The 25576-nt window shown below is 35.4% G+C and overlaps 1 pseudogene; it reads left to right on the top strand.

Annotated features, from left to right (window-relative positions):
- The window catches only part of LOC117693632 (uncharacterized), a 146098-nt pseudogene extending 120735 nt beyond the window's left edge, over window positions 1-25363 (top strand).
- The last annotated feature ends 213 nt before the right edge of the window (window positions 25364-25576 follow it).

The raw sequence follows: 25576 nt of genomic DNA, 5'->3' as shown, positions 1-25576 counted from the left end.
TCAGGACTATTAGTAGATTTATTGGTCTACCAAGAGGACTAAATGCCACAGCTGAGCTGCTAATAATTATGTCAGTCTTAGTAAGTGGAGGTGAGATGAGGCTGCATGGATTGGTCACACCAAATGCATCATACAGCATCTTATAAATGTTTGAAGTTTAGTGTTAGTTCAACAAGAAATTGCCAAGGACCTGCCTCAGTTCAAGGGTGAGTCCTGAGGAAGGGGTTAATGGGAGCCATGGAAGAAATGACTCAGAGTCAATGATGGGTGCAAACTGACAGCTCTGCATTCTGGAGATGGCTCCCCAGAAAGCTCTCTCTTGCAGACCAAAACCCACTCTTTTGTTTGTTTGTTTGTTTGTTTGTTTGTTTGTTTGCATAAGCTACTTCCTTAGAAACTGCACATGAATCATTTACCCCAGGATCCCTCTTGATTATTCCATGAATCAGCATTTTCTGACCTTAATCCCTTGACTCTAAAGAAAGAACCACATGGCTGAAGCTGCATTCACTGCTTTCTAGAGCTGGAACTTGATCCTGTTATTCTATTAGACAGACCTTGAACTCAGAAATCTGCATGCCTGTCTCCTAAACGTTGTGATTAAAGATATGTACCATGCCTGGACCTAAGCTTTTCTTCACCTAAAACTTGCTCTGTCCTAGGCTGGTCTTGAACTCAGAAATTTGATTGCCTTTATCTCCTATTTAAAAGCATGTACCACCATGGCTGGGCCTAAGCTTTTCATGGCAACTATTCCTCAAGATCCAGATCAAAAGCCTGTGTCTTCCAGCCTCAAGATCATTTCTGGATTGTAGTTCATTCCAAATTAGAAATCCAAACAATTCCTTCGTCAACTGCAAACACAAACAATAAGTTTAACTGGGTGGGATCTTGCCTGAGATCACCACTACCTAAATCTGTTTATCTCCTTAAACACAGGATTCAGCTTCACTTCCTGGTACCCCTTTATTACTTGAATCATACATTTTGTATTTAGTTTAGTGAGCTCTTGTTTTTTTAAAACTATTCCTTTCCCTTTTGTGATCCAGAGTTTTTTCCTCTATTGACCAAATCAAGTCTCCTTCCTATTCTTCATATTTTTTCCTTCATATTTCTGACAAAACCGGCTCATTAGTGCAGCTGCTTCTGTTCTTTCAAGTCTATGACTCCCTCTCATACAATTTATAATTGCATCCTTATAATTTGCATAGTTGGGAAATCCTGTAAAGAACAGTTCTCACACTGATTTGTGTATTCTTGAACTCATGTTTTCAAAGTTCTTTCCCACAGCCTTAAGGGCTGTCCTGAAGGTCACAGCCACCAAAATGCAGAGGAACGCCAGACACACCCTTGCCTCCTGGAATTGTGCTGTTTCTGTTTATCATATAGTCATTAACCTTGGCAGTGAGAACATTCAATGATAACCTTGGCACTGAGAACATTCCTCAAAGGAGGAACATGAAGATATATATATATATATATATATATATATATATATATATATATATATGACAATACTTTTTTCTTAAAAGGTGTTCTCCCTGGGTTAAGTGTGTTCTAACCAAAGGTCATATACCTTACCTGTAGTTTAGTGTGAATAATGAATGATACCTTCTGTGTGAACATGAACTCATGTCAAGAGAACACTGTCTTAACTGTCGTATTATATATATATATATATATATATATATATATATATATATATATATATATGAAACTAAAGCTAGGGGAAGTTGTTGGCCCATTCATAGTTACACAGCTCTTAGAACATAGTCGTCTTGACATTCCCACTTAGCTTCCACACTATTTTCAACTTCCTGTCATACACGTGTCCCAGTGAAACATGTCATTCAGAAGGGCAGTCATGTGTTGGAATACCATCTACCCCTGAACCCTTCCAGATGGCCATTGGCTTATAATAGTTTTTATGAGCAGTAATCTTAAAAGTGTTAGCATTGTCAAGACTCTAATCCTGTTTTTCACTTTTAACATTACAGTTCAAAAGAACAGAAAGATCAGTGGTACTATTTTCTCATAAGGTATTTTACTTGTGATTATACTTTAATTTTTTTCTTAAAAATATATTTGTTAGATTGTCTCTAAGTATGTTGTTCATTAGATGATCACTGGATACTGCTTTAGATTCTCCTATCTATCGTATATTTCATTTAATTTTAAGGAAGTTCTGCATTCATTGCCTCCTCTTTATATTGGAGTAAACAGTACTCTTCAGTCTTACTTTAAAGTTCACTCCAAAGACGGTACTCTACCATGTCCATTCAAACCATCTGCCACTTTCTTCTTTGAGGTCAAGTAGATTTTTGCCTTTTCCTTGTGTATTAGTCACAGAACTTAGTCTAGAGCCACAGAACTTATGGGCTGTCTGTCTATATTAAGAGAATTTGTAGTGATGACTTATTGTCTGTAGTTCAACTAACCCAACAATGGGCAGATTTGAATGGGAGGTCAAAAATTTTAGTAATTGCTCAGTCTAAGAATTACTAGTTGGTATTGAGGCTACCATGAAGCTAGTTTGTTTCACCTGGGCTTCTGTATAAACTGGAAACCTGAAGAAGTAGATATCAACAGACGGGCTGGCAGTAAGAGCAAAGAGGCAAAGCGTGAGTCTTCTTTCTTCCAATGTCTTTATGTAGGCCTCCTGAAGAAGATGTGGGTAAGATTAAAGGAGTGTACCATTATGCCTAGATCTGGAACTTGCTTTGTCCCAAGCTGACCTTTAACTCAGAGATCTACTTCCCCCAGTCTCTAGGGATTAATGGTGGGTGTGTTTTACCTTGTCTGGGCCTAAGTTTTCATGGCCACTATGCCTCAAGATTTCCATGTCAAGGTCCAAGTCAGAAGTCTGTGTCTTCCACTCTCAAGATCTGGATCACAGGTGTCCCCTACAGTTCTGGATTGTAGTTCATTCCAGATGTAATCAGGTTGACTACAACCTTGCAAAAACAAGTTCTAGCTGTTTTTAGAGCATAAAAACATTCTTCTAATTTACATAAATATACTCTATTGCCTTTCTCAATGTTCTCTAGTGAGTATTCAGCAATGATCCTTCCTATATTTCTCATTTTTTTTTTGCTGGTTTATGTTCATAGTTTGGCTTTTAGGCTTAATAGTTCTTTAAATCATCCATGTATTTCATTACACTTATGATAAACCTGTATTTTTTCCTATGTATTAATTAGGAAAATATTTTTGCTACTCTTACTTAAAGATTTTTTTCTCTGATTTTTTCATTTTTTTCTTATTATTGGATTGAACGTAGATCCCTCAGTGTCTGTATATTTTAAAATACATAGACACAGATGACTTTAGAGGCTTCTTTATTTCACAGTTTCATATAAGTATGGAAATCTACTGCCAAATCACCTGCATGAATCATAAGATATCCCCAAACCTCTCCCTAAGTTATGCATGTCTTCTCCTACCCTTGACCTCAAATACAAATACATAGAAAAGTGTCTTTTTGACTTAATATTGTAGAGGTAACAAGTACCTGTACTGTCCTCATGAGTCAATGCCTATGCAAATACTGGAGGACAGCATTTTCCTGCATGCCTAAATGCCTTCAAGTAATCTGTTTTGAAATTCATACCTTGTTAGCAGTGATAACAGCAACTTACTGTTTCACATTTAGTTTATTAATATGTAATTTCAAAATTTACAGGTTTTTATTTTCTATCTTAGGGTATTCATTTTTTCTACATTAAACATATTAATATCTATTATTGAACAATTATTAAAAACCTATTCTTCCTCATAATAGGAAAATGTGATCTACTATAAGGTTGATATTCTCTGCTGAGAATTACTTACATATTCCTGGTTCAAGTAACCTGGCATGTTACGATAGGGTCTTGGATGAATCAATGGTATTGACCTATACTATTACTATCACTAGACAATAAAGATGCATTGTAATAAAGTGAGATTAATCATTATTATGCACACACTTGATTTGAAGGTTGCTAATCATACAGGCAACAAGATCTCCTTCCTCCTTCCTTCATTTCTTCCTTCCTTCTTCTTTCTTCTTTCTTTCACTTCATTAAAATTTTATTGTACTTCCTTTATGGTATATAAATTGTCTCCTCCCCCATTCCTCCTTATTTTCGTTTTCCTGTGTTTGAAGGTGTAAGTGTGCATATTCTGGTGTGTTGTTCTTGTTGATGATGATTTTAATCTTTAATAAATGTGTTTGTGTATTCCTTTCTGTGTTCTTTCTCTTTGTATATATATCTGTATATTTGGTATTTCTGTTTTAAAATGTGCATGGGCATCTCTTTGTAATTCTCTCTCTCTCTCTCTCTCTCTCTCTCTCTCTCTCTCTCTCGTGTGTGTGTATGTATGTATGTGTGTGTGTGTGTGCGTGTGTGTATGTGTTCTCTGCACGTGCGTATGTCCCTCTCTATGACTTCCTGCAAGTTTGTATGATGACTCTCTGAATTTCAGTCTGTTTCTCTGTCTCTATCACTCTTTCTCTCTATGTCTGTCCTAACCTTTTCTCTCCTTGTATGTTTGGTATATAGAGGTATGAGTGTCTGCTTGTATGGAGTTTTGTCCCCTAGTGTAATACTTAAGAACTCTATGGTACAATTCCATGGTTGTAATCATGAATCAACATGAAAGTACAATAAATGATAGCTCCAGTTAGAGCATATTATCAATTTAATCAGTACTGGATGTTGCTAACTATTTCAACAGAATGTTCTATTTATATGATTTTTTTTCAAATTACACTTGTTCTACTTATTTGATTTCTTCAAATCTACAACTCTGTGTGCAATAATTATGTTGTGAAACTTCTTTTCAGTATCTGACTTATTTTCTATGTTATACATATCTTCTTCCCCTTCACAGACTGGCTATCTATGAATGAAAGCCAATGGTTGTGTATATTCCTAGGCACACTCAAATCCTCTCTGTTTTTGCTTATTTTTCTCATGTTGGCAAAGTAACCATAGCTTTCAAATATTCTTTATCAAGTCATCATACTCACTGTGAGTATATGACTCTGTGGGTACTAGGTTGCGTACTCTTGTAAAATCAAATTTCAATATTCCACTGACAGACTAAAGAGACCTATGTGATTCATTTTGTTTTGATTACTGATGGCTGAATGCAAATTCTTGTTTTACTGTGGATCAATAGACCAAGGTGTCCTCACAGGGGAAAGGTAAGCACTCAAGGGTTTTCTCTTGAAATCAGTCCTGATGACTCAAACCTGTGGTCAGAACACATGCAATTAATACTGGTCCTAATAATTTCCCTGGTAGTGAGCTGGAAATTGTAAATAAAGAAAACCACTAGATTCTTCAAGACTCTACTGTCGTATTTGTGATGGTTTGTTCTTTTTTGGCTCCCAGAACACTGAAGATTACCAACTGTGGTTCTGTCCTGGCCATGAGGAAGCTCCAAGAGCACTCCAAAGTAAGTAACAGGAAAATCTAAGGAAGGACTAGCTGGGTTCTGTGGTCTAAGCCAGAAGTCTCAATGTTTTTATTATTTAGTCTTAAATATATATACACACTAAAGCAAAATAACTAAATAGTATTTCATTCATTATATTCATAATTAATAATTTTAATTTTAATTTAGCCTTGTCATATGAAAACATGTCATTATGAAAGATTCTGAGGTCTGTCAAAAATAACTAAAACTTCTATGTTTTCCACTTGGAAAATATAATTTTCCTAAAAAGAGAAACAAAAAAAAAACTCTGGATATAATGCTTATGAAGAAAACAACTGAAAAAAATTAGTTGGTAATCATTACAAAAAAATCCTACTATGAAATAAATGTTTCAGTGATTCCCAACACACACATGATAGCTCATCGCCATTCATAACTGGTTTCAGGGGATCAAATTCCCTGGTCTATCCTGCATAGGCATCAGGCTGAGTATGGTACAAAGATATACATCAGAGCAAAATAGTAATAAACAAAAATAAGTCTAAAATTAAAACAAAAACACGTTCAAAGAGCAATTCTGTGTCTTGAAGGAAACTGGTGTCATGAGTTCTTTTCGTTTGTGTGTGGGAGAAGATTTCTCATGAGCAGTAAGAAATTCAGCAACTTTAAATTTTTTCTGTTCATTCCAAACTATGTAGATTCTGTTTCATAATGAAAATTGTAAATGTATACCTATCTCTGAGTCCATATGGAATATGCAGTTTGCATCTCCTGTGACCAGCAATTCCCTCAGTGAATGAGATATCATATTCAGATTACTGGAGACTTCCAGACTGAATCACCTGCTATTACTTCTATTGCATTTTTAAATAACTTTCTCACTAAATAAATTAGCACCAAATAAATGATAGTAATAAAATGATCATAAGAATTTGAGTAAGATTTGAAATTCTGAGATTATCAAGTGTATTTGCAAAGTGATCTTTTAAAAGCTAACGAAATAGTAAAGTATTAAGGCATAAAGTGACAATCAGACAAGTGACAGTAACAATGTATTTTGGAGATCAGAGTACATTTTTATTCATAATTTTCTCATGTATCATGAAAAGAATCTGTGGGTATATTCTTGATTCATTGAAGGAAACTGAAACTGGACTACTTTTATTTTTCTTCTATATTTATTTTTGAGGGTTTTGATTCACTAGAAAATAAGCATGGCAAACTCAACCCACACACTGGACTTTATTTTCCTTCATGCAACAGAGTATTCCTATTTAGTCTAGGCAAGTAAGGAACTCTCAACCCTTACTGTTTCAAGCAAATGAGTGGTGAAAATACAGGCATTTGCAAAAATCATCTGGTCTTTTGGTTTTTATAAGGTGGACACAATAACAGTACTCAATCAGTGAAAAGGCAAGAGCAGAGTGGTACTATTTTAAATAAATTTATTGAGTGAAATATGTCAACTTGATAATCTTTTAATTTTATGGTTAGTAAGTACTTTGTACATCATGGATGCTTCAGAAGTCTCAAGAAGTTAATGCTCTTATTAGTTTCTCAGCATCATTTTGAATGTGTCTTTCAACCCACAGGCCATACACACTTATATATCCCTCAGATCTAGATTTTTCCATATTAATAGCTTGGAACAATCTGGAGACCCTTTATCTCAATGTTGCTCTAAGTCTTGCTCTGATTGTAGTACTGACATTCTACCAGTGTTAGAAGGAAAGGCAAATCAAGATTTTAATTATATTGGTGATTCATCAGAAATGGACAAACTAAGGTTTCATACACCTAGAACACCATATCCACAACGCAGCACATACTCTCTAACATTTCTTTAGAGAAGAAATAACTTAACACATGGAAGAGCACATCAAGCACCTGGATTTACATCCAAATTTCTCTATGTATTTCTGGTGCAGAGTCACTGTTTGTTAGAAGAGTCTAAAAATTGTGTTGTGAGAAAAGAATTATTATTACTGCATGTGAGAAATCTTCACACATGCAAACAAGAAAAATGCCTTCTGACCACAGTTTCCTTAAAGACACTGAATTGTTCTTTGAATGTGTTTTCATGCTCTCCCTTGGTATAGCAGATAGAAGAGAGTTTACTTCAATGGTTGTTGTTCATATGCCTCTATGTAGAAACATGTTTTGTCAACCCAGCTTTGTGATTGTGTATATTTTTCTGGTGAGTCTTCTTAACTCTCAGATTATAAATTATCTAATATGATGAGAAAAGTTGTCTATTGCATACAATTTCACACATCATTATTAGGCCACATTCTCCCTGGTCCATGTCCCTAACTAGAGTACAAAAAAACTGTTGTGTGTCTAGAAGGTCTCATGTGTTTTTTACAGCATACAGCATCAACCTGACCATTGTCATGGAGTCCAGCAATGAGAGGAAGCAGTCGCCATTCCCTTTCACTGATTCTAAGAAACCCTGTCGTCATACTGTGAATGGAAATGGACTCTTTATAAATGTGGCTATCATCATCATGAGAGAAAAAACATATTGGACACTGAAGTGCTTGACATGGCTAATAGAATTACTTATAGAGTGCTAGCCTCCAAACCTTATGAGAGAAGCACTCTATAAGTAATTCTATTAGCCATATATATGCATATATATGCATTAAAATATATATAAATTGATTAATATAAATCTAGACAAATAAGGTAAGTTTCTTATGATATCAAGACTATAACAGGCAAGTCTTAATACTGTCAATGTAGAACATAGCAAAATCTGCCAAACAAAGTGCTCCGATTGGTCTATATAAAATGAACAACTGAAATTTTTCTCCTCGATTTTAGAGTTCTCAGCATACACAGCCTTTCTTTATCATAATATCCTTCTAAATCTTCTAATCCTTAGGGTGTATAGTCTACATTGTCCAGAAGAAAAATGAGACATAAAATATAGCAGTGCATGTTAAATTCCATTAGGTTTCCTCACACTCATTAGTTCCATATAATATTCTTATTTTCTTTTTATAGGCTATGAATATCTTCATGATATTATGATGACCAACCTTCAAAACTACTTCAGTAGATCAAACTCAAGAATTTTCACTACTTTTCCCCCCTTGCTTGGGCTACTTGTGAACGACATAAACTCAGATTCACAGGGATGATTCATCTTAAAACCCATTGGCTCAGCTAGAATCCAGCAGCAAGTGAGTCCTACACCTTCCTTCAAAGTACCATCTCAGTTCATTTTCAACTTGGCATAAAATATCATTTCATGTGTTCATTTTTTTTTGCTTGAGGGAGGGGCAGTGTAGAAAACAAACCAAGAGGAAAACAATGTGCCCCAGGTCCATCTTGAGATCTCTATATTGCGATATCAAGCTTGATTATGTGGAGAACATTCCGTTTGTTCCAGACAGATAGTTGATATAAGCTGGTATGGCAAGACACCCCTATATGTATGTGTGTGTGTGTGTGTGTGTGTGTGTGTGTGTGTGTGTGTGTGTACACATCTTTTGTCCTGTTAGAATATGATTTCACATAGTTTCATGTTCAAAGCAGAAAATGACCTTCGAACTTCACTTAAACTATTGTATTGAAAGAGACATAGAAAAGTTTTATGTATGGAATTGAAGATAACCTGTTTCAGACTAGAATAGAAGTAAACTTAGTCTCCTAACTCAGACCCTAATCTTGGTTTTATTCACTCAAAATAATATTTTTGTGTGTTCTTTACACCTGTGTCTGGATTTCAAGTAGAGCTCATGCTTAGGTTTTAGGACTTTTGAAATTTTTTAAGGTAATTTTTTTTCAAATAACAGCATAATTTCATTATTTTTCCCTTTATTCCCATATACTACATACCCTTTTTATTGCATTCAAGCTATTGTTTTTCTAAAAAATTTGTTATATATATGCATACTATTCTATATTCATGCACTTGAATTCATGTGGATGTTAACACATACACACAAACACACACACACATTCACAAACTCATGCATCATATCCAGACCGTATCATATTACTTGTGTTATCAGTCCTTACTATTTTATTTTAGACAAATAGCCAGTATGTTCTACACTGAGAAAGATTGTTTATTTTATATTTTTATATGACTCCTTTGTTTACATTTAATACTTTTGTTTTAAGTAGAATATATATAAGATTTCATTATGGTCCAATTTAAGACAAGAAATCTTAGAAGAGAAAAACAAACTTTTATCTCAGCTTTGAACACACACTGCTGGAACCAGGGTCCACAGTTCAACAAAATAGTCATGTATATATTCTCATGAAGGAGACATACTGATGTAGAGAGAAATTTAACAATGGTTCATCTAAAAGCTCAACAAGAAAACTCAGGATAACATTTGAAGACACTAGAAAACTGATTGATGTGAATCAAAGTAAGGGATGCTATGAAAACAGATATGACTACTAAAACTATTGCCTGTACATAGTTCAGGAAACTTGTTCAACTAGATATCATGTATCTTATGATGCAATTTCACTAAGACAGCATCATCTTATGAGAATTCCCACTGGCTCATGTCTTAGAGAACACTAGATTATGTCTTAGAGACATCATTAAGATTAATAACAGTGTAGAACATAGGGAATGAGAATATATAGACCCTACAGGATGACTACCCCATTACAGTGGGGACATTATGCAATTGAAATTTGGTTTTCTAAAAAAGCTGTATAAATTTGAGTATTCTAGGTAATGACCTCCTCTCCTCTCCTCCTTAGATTCAATGGAAAGACCTGATAGGAAAGAAAGACCTCGTATACCATCATATTTATAAAGTGGCTCTGTGCCCCAACAGAACCAAGAGTGCACTGTCCCAAGAGTTAATAAGAGTGGAAAACTCTTTGGAAAAGAGCTGAGTTCCATTTGTCATGCTGGCAAAGTGCCCACAGCAATTATGGTATGTATCATATGGTTCTGTTTTGGTTATTCCAAGTAAAATCTAATAAAAATTACTTGTTGCCTGAACTTTCAGTGTTAATATTATGGTGGGATGTGTACAACAAAAATTGAGGCTCATAATCTGATTGAGGTCTTCTTTGTCCATGACAGCCCGTGCACTGCACCTGTGCACACCATTGGTCTGATTCTAAAGAGCAAATAGTGCTCTCTACTGCATGAACTGTGACATGTATATCCGTTTCTTCCTCTCAGGACATCCTGTCCCTCATAAATGAAAAAGGGCCCACAACAGAGGGCATATTTATCATATCTCCCAATGGGATGACGTGCAAAACTTTAAAGGAAAAGATGGATTCTGGGAAAGATGTGGATATAAAACATCAATCAATACATGTGGTTGCATGGATCCTAAAGGTAAGGAAAGTCCTTGCATCATGTTCCCTCAGGATTCCTCTGAGTCTACATGAGTAGTTTCCTTCATCATGCATTCCCATTAGTGATAATAGATATGTATGAGAGAAATCTGGAAAGCTCCAAGGTTCCTCTGCTATTCACAATGAAACGAACACAGATTCAAACCAAAGTCCAGTCAGAATGAACAGTAATGTAACAAAGCACCTTTCATTTGATTTTTTTACTGAGAGGCAGTTTTCTTTTCCTCAGTATAGAGTATGTGATTCCTTCATGTATCTCTTTGCTTCATATACCAAGTAGGATCTCAGGATTTCTTTGTCTATATCTCATGAAATATTGGTACCCAAATACATGTCCTCATAGCTGAGAAACAGGTATTCTTAATTACTCTGCCATACCTTAGCACCATAATATTATATTTACTCCTTTATTATTAAAATTAAAATTCAATTCCATCATTTCACTCCTACCTTTCACTTGCTCTAAATTTGTTTCCCCTCAACCCAACTTCTGCTAAAATACATGGCCTATTTTCACTTAGAGTTATTATTTATAGATACAAATGATTTCATAAATATGTTCAAACAACCTGATAAGTCCATTATCCTTGTTAGTATGCAGACTATTTTTGAGCTCCCAAACTTTGATTGGCTTAGAAATTAGGGGGTTCTCTTTGGGAAACACTAGTTTTCTCATTTTTTGTAGTATTTATGTGTCTGTAGTTCTTCATCTAGAAGTTTGTCCTCACAAGATTTACTCGTTCCCAGTTAGTGTGACTTTGTGTGGATGATGTTTTGTTCAGAAAAGGTTTTAACAAGGATATTATATTGTTGGATTTTCAAAAATTAAGCTTCTGCCACATTTCGAGGAGGCCCAATCTCAAAGCAAATTTCCTGATCCTCTGGTGTTCAATCTTTCTAACTCTTTTAGAAGTTTGGAGCCCAAGTTGTAGGAGTTAGAATGGGAGATGTATGCAGTGGGGCTTGGAGACCAGAATATGTTGTTTTCTGTACTTTGAATAGCTGTGTTTTTTGTAATAGCCTCCATTCATTGGTAAGAGAACCTTCTTTGTTGTATGAGTATGAGCTACATTATCTATAAACACTAGCTTACATATTTACAACAAAGTTGTGAATCATGCTTGTTTAGTGACACGGTGATAGGGCCTTCTCTAAGAGCCATGACCTCGTGTGATCTCATGCTTGAGTAATACACATGATTTGCTACACCTCAGAAATCAGATAAAAACTTACTATGGTTGCCTTTGTTGTAGTTACCATAATTGTATATTTCTGGCATTGAAAAATAGTCTTTGATCTGTGGTAGTGATATATGTGTGCTAGTTTGCACAGTTGTCCACTAGAGGCACATTGAGGTAAGAAGAGATTTTTCTGCAATCCAAGCACATCTGAAAATCTGCTCTTAGCTTTACAGTTTTGATGGACAGAACTTACTGGTCTTCACATCAGTAAATATTCTAACTAGGGGAAAGTTTGAGAGCTGTGAAAAAAGTTGGAACTAAACTCAGTTTTAGAGTTGACTATGTTTGAGTAATCTCCATAACTTATTTTTTTTCTGTAAAATATATTTTCTCTCTCTATAAGGAGTTTCTGCGGTCCATCAAAGGAAGTCTACTGACTTCTCAATTTTACAACCAGTGGCTTGCTGTTCCCCAAATGGTCACTGACAAAGAGAAACTAGCAGCACTGCAGAGGTAATGAATACAGAATTATGTGAACAACATCAACAAAATTGAAGTAATATTGGCTTACACACATTAGACATTACATATCAGAGGACCAAAAATACTGACAACAAATGGTTTCAATTGTTCACCAACATGGAAGAAATTTTCAAGCAGAAGTGTGACTTGGGTCACAGTAGACCGTGCTTATAATCTCAGCTTTGTATTCCAGTTAAATTTGTCATTTTTTCTTCTGAATCTGGGGAAGGAAACATTTCAAGCAATATTTCAAGTATACTTTCTGACTTTCATTTGAGTCATGGATAACATCTACTCTGTCCCCTTTCTTTATATTTACAAATTGAGTAAACTTGTTTTAAAATAACTGTCTCTTTGTTCAGTCTTTTAGAAAAACTGCCACAACTGAATGTGGCTCTTCTGGGGACAAGTTTTTAGAATATTGCATATAATTGCAAGAAACTCTTCTCTTAACCAAATGTCACCTTACCACCTATCTATTAGGATAGCACCAAATATCTTATGCCTTCCTAGCTACTGCAATAAAGTCCTGGAAAATGATATAGCCAAAAAGGTAATTAGACATGAACTTTAAGTTTAGTTTTGGCTTTATAATGAGAAAGGAATACAAGATTATCCTGATGGTCTGGGTTATTTTGTTTTTGTTGATGATGGTTCCAGTTTTGTTTTATTTTGTAAAATAAAAATACCTTTGAATGATGGTCTTCTGTAGAGGAAGAATCACTGGTGCATTTTAAGTAAGTAAAAAAAAAAATGGGTATTTGAGCTCACTAACTCAGTCTCTTGAAATATTATGATTTAGAATATCATTAGACTTTCCAAGTGAGAACAAATGCTGTGAAGTGATAAAAAAAAAAAATCCTGGGTACTGAGGTCAGCAATCAAGACCATATTCTGTTGTAATCAGTATAGAATGTGTGAAATTCTACTTGTTTTCAGGGAGTTTCCTCAACATAACAAAAGCAGTATAATTTGGATTGTTTTTATCACATATGGTCATCATAACTCCTATTTAGCATGACTAAATAAACCCTTGACCTCTTATTCCTGGTTATGAGCTGCCTTTCAAATACTAGAATAAAATAACACAACTTCTACAATATTGGGATCAAATGGTTATCTTGACTTTCAGTATTTGAGTTTCTGATTCATTATTTATTGACCAACTGCCCTGTGACCTGTAAGAAATATACTGTAGTCAGCCTAACTGAAAAAAAAAATGTATTACCTGTATTGTATAATATCAAATATCAGAAGGAAAAAACAGGGATCCAAAGAATCTGCCAATGATTTCCATAACTATCTAGTTTCCTCCCAATAGGCATTATTTCAAATAACTTCCAACATAGTAAACCTGAGGATCAAATGGTTACATTTGCATATGCACTGAGCAATCAGAAACCTTTGATTGTTACTGCTCAGATGGGTTTGCCTCCCTCACGCTTTTTAGACAGACCATGGGAAATTTCAGTAGGATGGTGCCCAGATTCAGAGTTCATCTTCCCTCCTTAACTGTGGTTTTCTATAAGCATCCCCACCAGTATACACAGCCATAATTGAGTCAGCAGCAACCAAAGTTATTCACGTGGACAGTATGTATTACATACTGGCATTGAAAATGTGAAAACTGGAAATGATCCTCTTATATGCCATTGCATTGTGATGATCACAATTGAACATCTGATCTCACAATCATCTAACAACCAAATCCCCTCTTAATTGTAAAACAACTGTCATTTTATCAGAATTTTGAACTCCATATTTTTAACCTCCAAGACTCATGAGTAAAATGTAATATGCAACCATTAAAAATGACAGATATGCTCTGTGTTTTTCTTGTTTTGCCACAGAATTATCTCGTAACATTTATGATTGAAAACTACCAAAAATATTTGGAGTTGTGTTGAGAACCGCACTAGCCCACGTTTGGGCGCCAAAAATGTTGAGGCCTCAGCTGGAGTCCCTGTTTGGGCGCCAAAAATGTTGCGGCCTTCTCCACCCCACGCTTGGCGGCCACTGTTTCCCAGCCCAAGCTGCCACTCTGGTCTGCGGGTCAGGGTTCAGCAAGAGAGAGAGTGAGGATGGACTCGAAGAATGGAGACCAGACAGAGTGTGATTCAATCTCGTTTATTCTTCAGTCTCTCTTCCTAGTCCAAGTCCCAAGTCTTGAGTTCCTAGTCCCTAGTTCCTAGTTCCTAGTTGTACTCCTTGAAGTGTCTTATTCTCTGTTACTCCAAATTGTTCTCTTCTGAGTGTCTAATGTCTACTCCTACTCCTAGTGTCTGAATCTCTGTTACTCCAAATTGTTCTCTCAGTTGTACTCTCTAAAGTGTCTGATTCTCTCATCTCTCTTCTGTCTGCTTCTCGCCTTTATATGTCTCACTTCTAAGAGATGCCTTTTGGTCACACCTTTAATCATGCCCTTAGGTCTTGTCTCTATATCTGATCTCTAAGTCACACTCTTAAGTCACACACCTTTAATCTCACACACCTTTAATCTCACACACCCAAGGAAAGTCCTGGGTATCTAAAGCAAGATGTTATCAGAGTGTGCTCAGCTGTTGTAGGCTATTGTAATCCAAGTCTCATGTCAGGGTATATGGCTCAAGATGGCTGCAAAGCTGATAGCTGCTTTCTGCTAAAAGTCGGCTCCCAACAGAGTTGACTTAGTTTTACTTTGGTATGAAACATCACTTTTTTATCCACGTGGATCAATGGCCTCACATTCCCAGAATATTCCATCTAACATGGAGAACAGTAGTGGCAAGACATGCACCACAGGACATGATGTACTGCTGAGAAATTGACCTGATACTCTTCTCTCTGAGGACATTATAGATGAGGAAACATCACTTTTTTATACACATGGAGAAAAGATCTCATGTCCCCAGAATACTGCATCTAACATCTGGAACATAAAAAATATAGAAGATGCACTCATCAGCTCTTCTAGTGGCAAGACATTCACCCCTGGACCTTATGCAGTGTGGAGAAGTAGATCTTTTACTCTTACCTCTGAGGACTTCTTAAATGATGAAAGGTCACGTTTACCTCCACTTGGAACAAACATCTCATGTTCCCAGAATAATTCATCTAACATCAAGAACATTAAAGAAACAGATCATGGAGTCAGCAGCTGCCCTAGTGGCAAAACATGCACCCCTGGAAATTATGCACTGCTGAGAAATCATTCTGATACTCTTCTCTCTGAGGACATTATACATGATGAAACACCACTTTTTAATTCACTTGGAGCAAATATATCATGTGCCCAGAATAGTCCATCTAACATCAGGAACATAAAGAAATCAGAACATGGACTCTGCAGCTCCTCCAGTGGCAAGACATTCACCCCTTGACAGTATGCACTGTGGAGAACTCGATCTTTTCATCTTATCTCTGAGGACTTTATATGTGAGGAAAGATCACTTTTTCTTTCACTTGGGACAAACATCTCTTGTTCCCAGAATACTTCATCTAACATCAGGAACATAAACGAAACAGAACTTGGACTCAGCAGCTGCCCCAGTGACAAGACATGCTCCTCTGTCCACTATGCATTGTGGAGAAGTCGATCTTTTCTTCTACTCTCTGAGGACATTATAAGAGATGAGAGATCACTTTTTCTTCCTCTTGGAACAAACATCTCATGTTCCCAGAATACTTCATCTAACATCAAGAACATTAAAGAAACAGATCATGAAGTCAGCAGCTCCTCTTGTGTCAAGACTTTTACCACTGGACATTATGCACTGCTGAGAAGTCGATCTGCTCCTCTTCTCTCTGAGGGCATTATAGGTATATATAGATGTTCTACTACAATGACTTTAATTTAGAATCATTTGGCAATGAAAATATGATTTATAACAAATAGCAATGAAGAATTTGCAAAACCATATGAAGGGAAACTTCACCTGTGTTTTATAGATATTTCCTATTGTTAGAAATTGCTTCAAAATTTTATAACTCTTTCCACTGGTCCTGAGTTTATGTAAGAGGTATGTCCCATAAATGATAGTAATTCATAAATAGATTATTTGTCATATGCTTTGTATATAAAGTATTAATTTAGATATATTAAACACATAAAATAACAAATAATACCAAATTGTGTTTTATCTACATTAAACCTCTTGCTATCTCCAAACTTCCTTTGTAGACCAGGCTGACCTCCAACTCACAGAAATCCTCTTGGCTCTGCTTCTGAGATCTGGGAATAAAGGTATGTGCCACCAAGCTTTCCTCTTATGCCTGTCTTAAAATATAGCACAATATACCAGTGAAGGAGACATAGACACTATGATCTCAGATTTCAGCTCACATGTCAGGGGTGGGAGGTAAGCCAAGGACTGTAAAAAAAAGTGTAGTCAGGCAAGTTGTGTTTCAAAGTGCAGATACTGCTGTTAATTTACTGTTGCCCATGGTTGTTGAGTCAGAAAGTCACAGAGGTGGGCTTAAAGATTGGTACTATTTTATTGCTTCACTCTAATACCTTATATGCATAGCTTTAAAGGCAAAAAAAGAGACTTTATATTTTTATACCAGAAGTGTGAGCCACATACAACTAGGTATCCAGTGCCTTATGAAACAATGTTATTATAAGTGCTAGAATACTGATTAGTTATTTTCTGTGTATTTGTGGTGATGCATAAGGCATGCAGGATATAAAATGTGAAGGGCAAGCAAGGTCTAGGTGAGTACAATTACAACAAATAATGGTTTCTTTCTTTTTTTTTTTTTTTTTGAAGAAACAGATAAACGATAAGGCAATGTGTATACAACCCAACAAGCACCTTCTCCAGCACCAATAAAAGAACAAGCATTTAGTGAATTTCCACCAATCGTTTGCTTGCACAGAATGCTGCCTTCTCCATTACTTGTGAGTTTCATTTTGGGTTTCTAGAGCTGTCTTATTTCACATAATTTCTAGGAACATTTGATCTAAGTAAATTATTTCATCAAACTGATGAATGTATAGATAACCTATTCATGAGGGTAAGATCCTTTTAAAATAGAAATGTATCCCTTTGAAGTTTGAGTCTTCTAATTTAATAAAAAATGAAAAAAGAGAGAAAAGATATTATAGTATTGCCATGTTTTACACTTATTTCACAAAGATTTATTCTAAACAGCTTGTTGGATGAAATGGATTGTTGGAAGTGCCAACAATCTCCTTTGTAGACCAGGCTGACCTGGTCTACAAAGAGAATCGTTGATTATCCAACCATCAATTCTTTCTGCTGCATTATGACTCCATATTGCTCTAGAGTCTACCTTAATATCTCTACCTCTGAGATTACTCAATCTTATAAATAAAATTATCTATAGACTTTTATTTGATTTTATCAGTGAATTAGATATACACATTATTCTTTGCTATATATTGATCCTTTTATCCTAGTGGGCTGTATATAATTGCCACCTAATTTGTCTTAGTCTACTTTAAATATGCTACTAGATTTTGGGGGAATATTCATTTACTGTTCAGCATCTATTTTAGCACTATGTCTGTGCCAGTAATTTATGCTGTATGTGAACAAGTTTATCAAGTTAGACACATGAGAATTACTATCCATTTCTTAGTTATTTTAGAGCAGAAATTTCTGTCTTAAATGACCGTATTCATGTAATGAATTGAAAATAGAGAAAATATTGAGTAAGTCTGTGCATGGTTATCATTTTTACAGAGTAAAACCCTGAAAGAATGACTGAAATTTGGGGGATTCTTAAATGTGACAGTATCTTTAGATAAAGATAGTTGAACATAAGAAGTCACAGAAGAAGGATATAAAAGTCTCAGAATTATACAGAAAAAAAAAAGAGAGCTTTCTTGAAAACACAAATGTTAGGACTCACAATAGAGGCCAGGAATAAAATAGTAATTTGATATATGAAAGGGAATTATCCCAATTGTAACTTAGAATGGCAGGCTTGAAAAAGATATTCAAGGAAGAAAGGAATAAGTAAGAGAGCAACATTCACTAAAATATTTTAGGGAACAGAAGTGTGATTCAATCTAGAGGATTATCTGATTCCAAGAAAACCTTGATGGTTCAAACTGGGAAAAAATGGGTTTGGAAAAAAATTTATTTCATAGCTAAAAAAGAAAAACATTCAATGTCTTCTTCATTCCTCTCAGTTGTAGCTCTTCATCCATGATTACCAGGGCTCTGGTCCAACTTAAAAGACAAATTTGTGCTTCAGCTGTTGGGAATCTGTAATAACAGAAGCTTGTCCTTATCCCACACAGGATATGTTATCGATAATTGCAGAAAAGGGACAAGATTCATATCAAATATTCAGCTATGTACCGGAAGAATCACACTCATCCCTGAGGGATAGAATTTACAATGAAGAACTGATTAATTGGAATGAGGAATCTGAGCTCACTATAGCTTCAGTTTTAAGGGTAAGGAAGGTTTTTGCATCACTAACATTCAGCATCCTTCTAGAGATGCATATGTGCTTTCGGACCTTGAGATTACCTGATGATGACAGTTTCCTTGAACTATGGACACAGGACCTCCAAATAAGAGGCATGGAAGGTAAAAGTCTGACAAGCTCAAAGATTCATCACAAAGACACAAGTGAACACCTTCTGCTGGAAGTTAACTTACTCATAATTCAGATGGGCTTTTTTGGCATTACAGATGTTTTTAGTGATGTCACCTCTATAACCAATACCATGTGAATTAATAGCAGAACAAGTAATGATAGTGGTAAAAATATGTTTTACAAAATACATGTCTTAAATTATACTTGCCAAAAAAAGTATTCCTCATAAATAACCATAGTACAAAATAGGTAGTTTACTACAGACTTATAATAGGTTATGGGAGAGTTAGATGTTACCCTCTGTTCAGTAGATACATGAAATCATTTTCCTTCTCTACCAAAATATAAAGGAGCACTGTGACTTTTGCCAGATATTGACATCCTAACCCCATTTCAAATAATCAAGAATTAGCCTAACCTACTTGTAAATAGTCTACTATACTTAACTTACTAGTGAGCACCAGTAAGTCTGGAGAACATATCATTATTTTATTTTTATTTGGGCCGTGATCTGAATTTTCCACTCAGTAGACTGGAGAGCAAAGGCCCCGAGACATCAAGATAAAAGATAAAACTCTGAGAGAAGGCATGCATAATACCGTTGGGCAAAGGTACTGAATGATCCCTCCATGGCTCTTGAGCCTGCCAAATGTGTCTGACTCTTATTGCCAGAAACATGGGACCTCATCATGGGAAGGAGAGTGAAGATCAGTAACTGTAGGTAGCCATGTGTATTCAGAGAGATTGAAAGGCACAGGAACACCTGGGAGTTTTCCGTTTTTCTAATTTGCTATCCTTGGTACAACATGAAAGTTAATTGTGGCATTTCATAAACAAAGACAGTTTTCTGCCTTTCAAACAAGCTGCTGCTCACACTTAATTTAATTAGCTTAAATAGTTGAATATTTACACTTTTTAAGGAATGGGTATTAAACTGTGAGACCTTCTTACATGTAAAACAGGGTGCTCCAGAAAGTTCACCACTATTCCAGGTGGACCTGTAAGCAAGGTTTACATGTATATCCCAACTTTACTATCTGTGAACTGAAAGTACTGATTCAACAAATTATATAATTAGCATGAGGCATTTTCTGGACCTTCCATTTTTTTTCATGGTTGATTATTTTCTGGAAGACATTTTGGCTTTTGTTTCTTTTGTTGGTTTTGAATAGTAACTGTTTCTTTTTTCTTGTTTTTCTTTTTACTGTTTTCTTTATTATGGTTATTATTACTACCTACTTATTTATTTATTCATTCATTTATTCATTCATTCATTCATTTTAAATCTTGAATGCTACCCCTACCTATTCATCCTTCTCAGAATCTCTCCCCTTCTACTCTGAGCAGATTGGGGCCCCCTGGGTTTTCCTTGCACCCTAGCACATCAAATGTATTCGGGTGTATCATATCATCTCCTAGTAAGGCAAATATGTGAAGGGTTTCCACAGTTAACAGCTTTAGGGATAGACCCCGTTCTTCATCCTGAGGGACACACATGGAGATTGAGCTACACATTTGCTACATATGTGACATAGGTCATGATGCAGCTTTCTGTATGGCTTTTGGTTGGTAGTCAGTTCTTGAGAGCTCCCAATGATCCAGGTTACTTGACTATTGGTCTTACTGTGAAGTCTCTATCTCCTTTAGGGCCCTGAATCATTTCCCCAAATCTTCCATAAGAGTCCCTGAGTTCCATCTAATGTTTGGCTGTGGGTCTCTTTATCAGTTTCAGTCAGCTGCTGGTTGAAGCCTCTCAGAGAACAGTTGTAATAGGCTTCTGTCTAGATGTCCCACACAGGAGCTGGCATCCCTTGAGACAGACAGAGATTCAGCCTGTGAAGTGGAGTGCAGATCTCTGCTTGCAGGTTGTAGTGTGGACTGGAAGCCAGGAAAGGTGATTTGAACAGAAATTAGGTTTATTTCCTTGATACTGCAGAAAGAACTCAGCATCTTTGATTCTAGTGTTGGGTAAGATTTCATAAGCTCCTGCCTGTAGGTTCAACTTTTAAGACAAGGTTCTGGGTAGGTGACAGGTTGGGAATCTCTTAAGGAAATAGAGTCTCACCCAATGGTTCACAACCTTTCTATTTCTGTGACACTAATATATTTCATCTTGTTGTGTTCATCCCTAACAATGACATCATTTTGCTCTTATTTCATAACTGATACTTTGCTATTGTTATTAATTATAAGGCATAAAGTATGGAATATCTGATATACAAAATATATGATATGTGACCCCCAAAAGGATTGTGACACACAAGTTGAGCATCACTGGTTTAAGTGCTACTTTCAAACAAAAATGTTTCACAAATACTTTCTACAGTGTACACTGCCCATTACTTTCCCTGTTTTTTTTTTCATTACAAAAGGAGTTTATTGGAAATATAAAAGGAAGCTTACTTTCTTCAGATTTATATAAAAACTGGATTAGTGTTCCTGATTAGGACTCTCTGCTTGGAAAAATTTCCACCATACAAAGGTAGTGATAGACTACTCTCTTGGGGAACGGCACAAAGATAGAAGCCATGCATTTCGAAGGTACAAAGGCTTGTATTTACAGGATTATAAACTGGAATGAAGTCCTATTCTGAGACATTCCCTTTGCTCAGACATGTATAGTGACTTTATAAACAGGTGCATGTCTCAAGCAAGAGAGTTGTACCATGTCTGTAGTCCCACCATCCGTGAGTCTTCTACATTATAACTGCCATGGTTTGGAAGACAGTGTGTGCTACACACTTGTGTGCAGGTCTGCCTAGAGTGTTGGTTTTAGTTCCTGTGTGAGAGAAATTAAAATAAGCATGTGTGTATAATACCTGTGGGTTATTTGCATCCTAATATTATTAGCCTAGTATTATGAATATTGCACCTGTTAAATGTATGTCATTGACTAGAACATGAAAGTATTACTGAGTTTGTCTTTCTCAACCATAGCTTCCTAGAAAAGTTTGGGTCAAGTTAATTTTGACTTCTTAAAATCATTTTCCTGTATGACACTTCATACAATCATTTCTTAGGTAACAGGAGCTTTAAGTTTCCATTTCTACCCAGGACTACAGCAGCTATACCTGACTTATAGCAGAAGCATTTCTAACTGCATTTTGTATGGTCACTAGGGTGTTCACTGCTCCTTATGTTCCAGAAAGTCATAAGCATATTACATGGATTCATACTCCATTAGATATTAAATCTGTCCACATGTTGGCTGAAAAGATGGTTCACTGTTTAACTATACTATGTTTCTATACACAGATCACATATGGACTGTAGCAATCTTTTTCATTCTATTTCCAGAGAACCTGACATATTTCTTTGATTTTTTTGTGGGTAGCAGTTATACAAGTAGTACACAGAAATTCACACATAATTTTTAAAAATTTTCCAGAAATTTATAGGAAGAACTAATTTGCAGAAAATTCTTTAGGTAATACTTTAGCTGTATATTCTTACTCCCACTTATCTTTGTCTTTAGAGTTTTGTAAGTAAAATTACTTGTAAGACAATCAACAGTAAAATTTTCTTTTTTCTATGTATAGTATTCTACTGAAGATGCCACAACGAAACTTCCTCTTGCTGAAATGTCTTATCTGTGTGTTACTAAAAATCAAAACCTCTTCCAAGAATCACCTAGACACCTATACATTATCTGTTCACATAGGCCCTCATGTGCTAATAAGTCCGAATCACAAATACTTAGTATATAAGAGTGACCACTCAAAAAAGGTAAGGGGATCTGATTTCTCCCTTTGGGAACAATGTCCTCATTGTGATCCAGGAATTGGGAATAACTCAGAAAGTTCAGTGAAGTTAAAGGACACCCTAGAATTGCATTATTTTTGAATGGGAGATACATTGATCTATTTCAGGAAGGATTTGGAGGGGAGATTGTTTTTGAAGTTTGAAGGAAGTGAATAATTTCTTTTTGCTTCTTTCTTTCTTTCCTTTTTTTCCTATCTTTTAGATTTTAGATATTGATGTTTTAGCCAACCATATGCTGCATGTATAATGGTAGTCCATGAGAACTACATTGAAGTTGAAAAAATCCCAATTACCTAGCAGTTTGTGTGTTTGTTTTTTATGATAGCTGTACTTTAGAGCACATGATAGTTGTGCTTCATAGTGGTGAGACTATTATAATTATGATTAATTCATTCCAACTTCACTTCTGGTCATGTAAAAGCACATCATATATATATATATATAATGTATATATAATATATATTATATATAATACATATATGTATGTATATATGTATTATATATAATATATCATATATATTATATAATATATAATACAACATATATATTATATATACATACATATATGTATATATATATTAAAAATATAAAATTAATAATGGTAAAAAGTAGTATATGTTATATAATACAGTTTTTGTTATTTCAGCACTCATTCACACTTACAAAAAAAAGAAAAGTGCCTGTTTGCATTATTTCAGGTACAGTCTTATATAGTTCAGGTTTTCTGTAGCTCTTCATTCTATTATAAACATATATGCATTAGTATTTTTCATAACTTTACATAGTTACTTCTTTATAACCTGATTTCAGTACCCATCTCTAAGTCTTGTCCTCACAAACCGTGTTCCCTCAGTTTAATTTTAATTTAAATTTGATTTATTTTTATTTTTTTTTAATTTTGGGAGGCAGTTGCCAGGGGACAAGAGAGAGATGGAAGGACTGGAAAGTGAGTGACACTGGGTTGCGTGAAGAGAAATTCACAGAGAATCAATGAGGAATATACATTTTGAAAAGGAAAAAAGACAACGAAAGAAAACGCCAACAAAAGTAAAAGAAAAGAAAGCAAGGGTATATTTTAACTAGTATTTAAAGAAATAAAGTCCACAGGAAAGAAGCCATGGTGATGTTACTCACAATGGAGTAGGACTGCCCAGGGAACAGCTTGTTCATTTTAGAAAGTGGCTTAATTTACTAAGATTGCTATGATAAAACACTGATGAAAAGCAATTTATGGAGGACACTTTACACTTTGTGATATACTTCTAGTTACCAGTTAACTACTGAGAAATGTTAGAGCCCAAACTGAAGCAGGGCAGGAACCCGGAGGCAAAAACTGAAACAGAAGCAGTGGAAGAGTTGTGCCTCGTGTTCTTCACCTCATATCTTTTTGTCTGACTAATACCTCAAGGTTGTCATCATCTGGGAAATCTGGGTCCTACAGTTTCCATTCTTAATCAAGACAATATCCCATAGTCTTCTCTACACAATAGGCCAATCTGGTAGAGGCATTTACTCAACTAAGATCCCTCTTCTAACCACCTTCTTCTCTTAGTCATTTTCTATTGCTTTAATAAAACATCAGGACTAAGGTAACTTATAGACGTAAATGTTTATTTGGGACTTAGAGATGTAGAGAGATTACATTCCTTCAAGGTCATGAGAGAGGAGCATGGCTGCAGGAAGAAACAACAACCAAACAGTAAGCAGAGTCCTGGTGGCTCTCAGCTTAGGCAGGAAATGTGAAGCAGAGAGAGTATACTGCCGATGGCACCTGGCTGCTGTAACTTTAAATTCTAACCAATAACATAGATTGTCCCGGAAAGCCAAGCCATTTAAACCACCCAAAACCTGTCACAAAGACTGAATCATATATTGCAATGCCTATAATTATACAGGCATCCCATTCAAATCATCACAATGAAACTCCATCTGCTCCTCACACCCCTGCAAAAAATCACAAATTCAAGAAATCTTTGAACTCATTATCTTGATTCACTCACAGGTATTCCAGCAGCACATCAGTTCTGATATGTTACTTTGCTTTAGTAGTTCCTCCATTGTTTGCAATATGCATGAAATTTTAACTAGGTTAACTAAGTTGTAAAGAACTTAAATTCTAGATTTCAGAAAGAGACTTTGTTGCACAGGTTGATATCTACTTGTCATAAGTGTGTTATTTTCCTCATCATTTTAGATATCAACTTTTTAAATAATTTCAATTTTGTAAACTATGTGAAATGACAGAGGATCTTGTTTTTGCCTTGTGTTGTTACAGTTTACTATTATACAAATCATGATTCACAACTATTTCGAAATATTTGGAAATGATGAGACTACAATTTGTAAAGAAAATCAAAAATCAAAAAAGAAAAAAAGAGAAAAAAAATCAAAAAAGGTGTGATGACATAAAGATGTCATTAAATGCTGCTGGTAAGTCACCTGTTATAGAAAAAGCCATAGATATCCACAGTGGGAAAACCTCATATGCTAAAAATGCAGAATTAAAGATTTCATCTGCTCCTTTTCAGGAGGAAGGTCCTACATGTAAGAAAAGTTTTAATTAGTCATCAAATGAATGGTAGGCTGATATCATTCCCTGATTTCATAAATTTGTAAATATCAGAGCAGCATTGGGACATATCATTATGTCCTGTCCAGCAGGGCATTAAACAGGGGTCCAGGAGATCACCTAAAAGAGAAGATGGGGGACAGGTAAATGCAAAGAAACATGGCTTGTCTATAGGCTGATCAAAGTGTACTTTTTACTTTTTAACACA

Source organism: Arvicanthis niloticus, chromosome 21 (genome assembly GCF_011762505.2).
Source record: "Arvicanthis niloticus isolate mArvNil1 chromosome 21, mArvNil1.pat.X, whole genome shotgun sequence".
Lineage (NCBI taxonomy): Eukaryota > Metazoa > Chordata > Mammalia > Rodentia > Muridae > Arvicanthis > Arvicanthis niloticus.
Note: the sequence above shows the minus strand (reverse complement) of the source record. Positions and strands in the feature narration are given on the sequence as shown.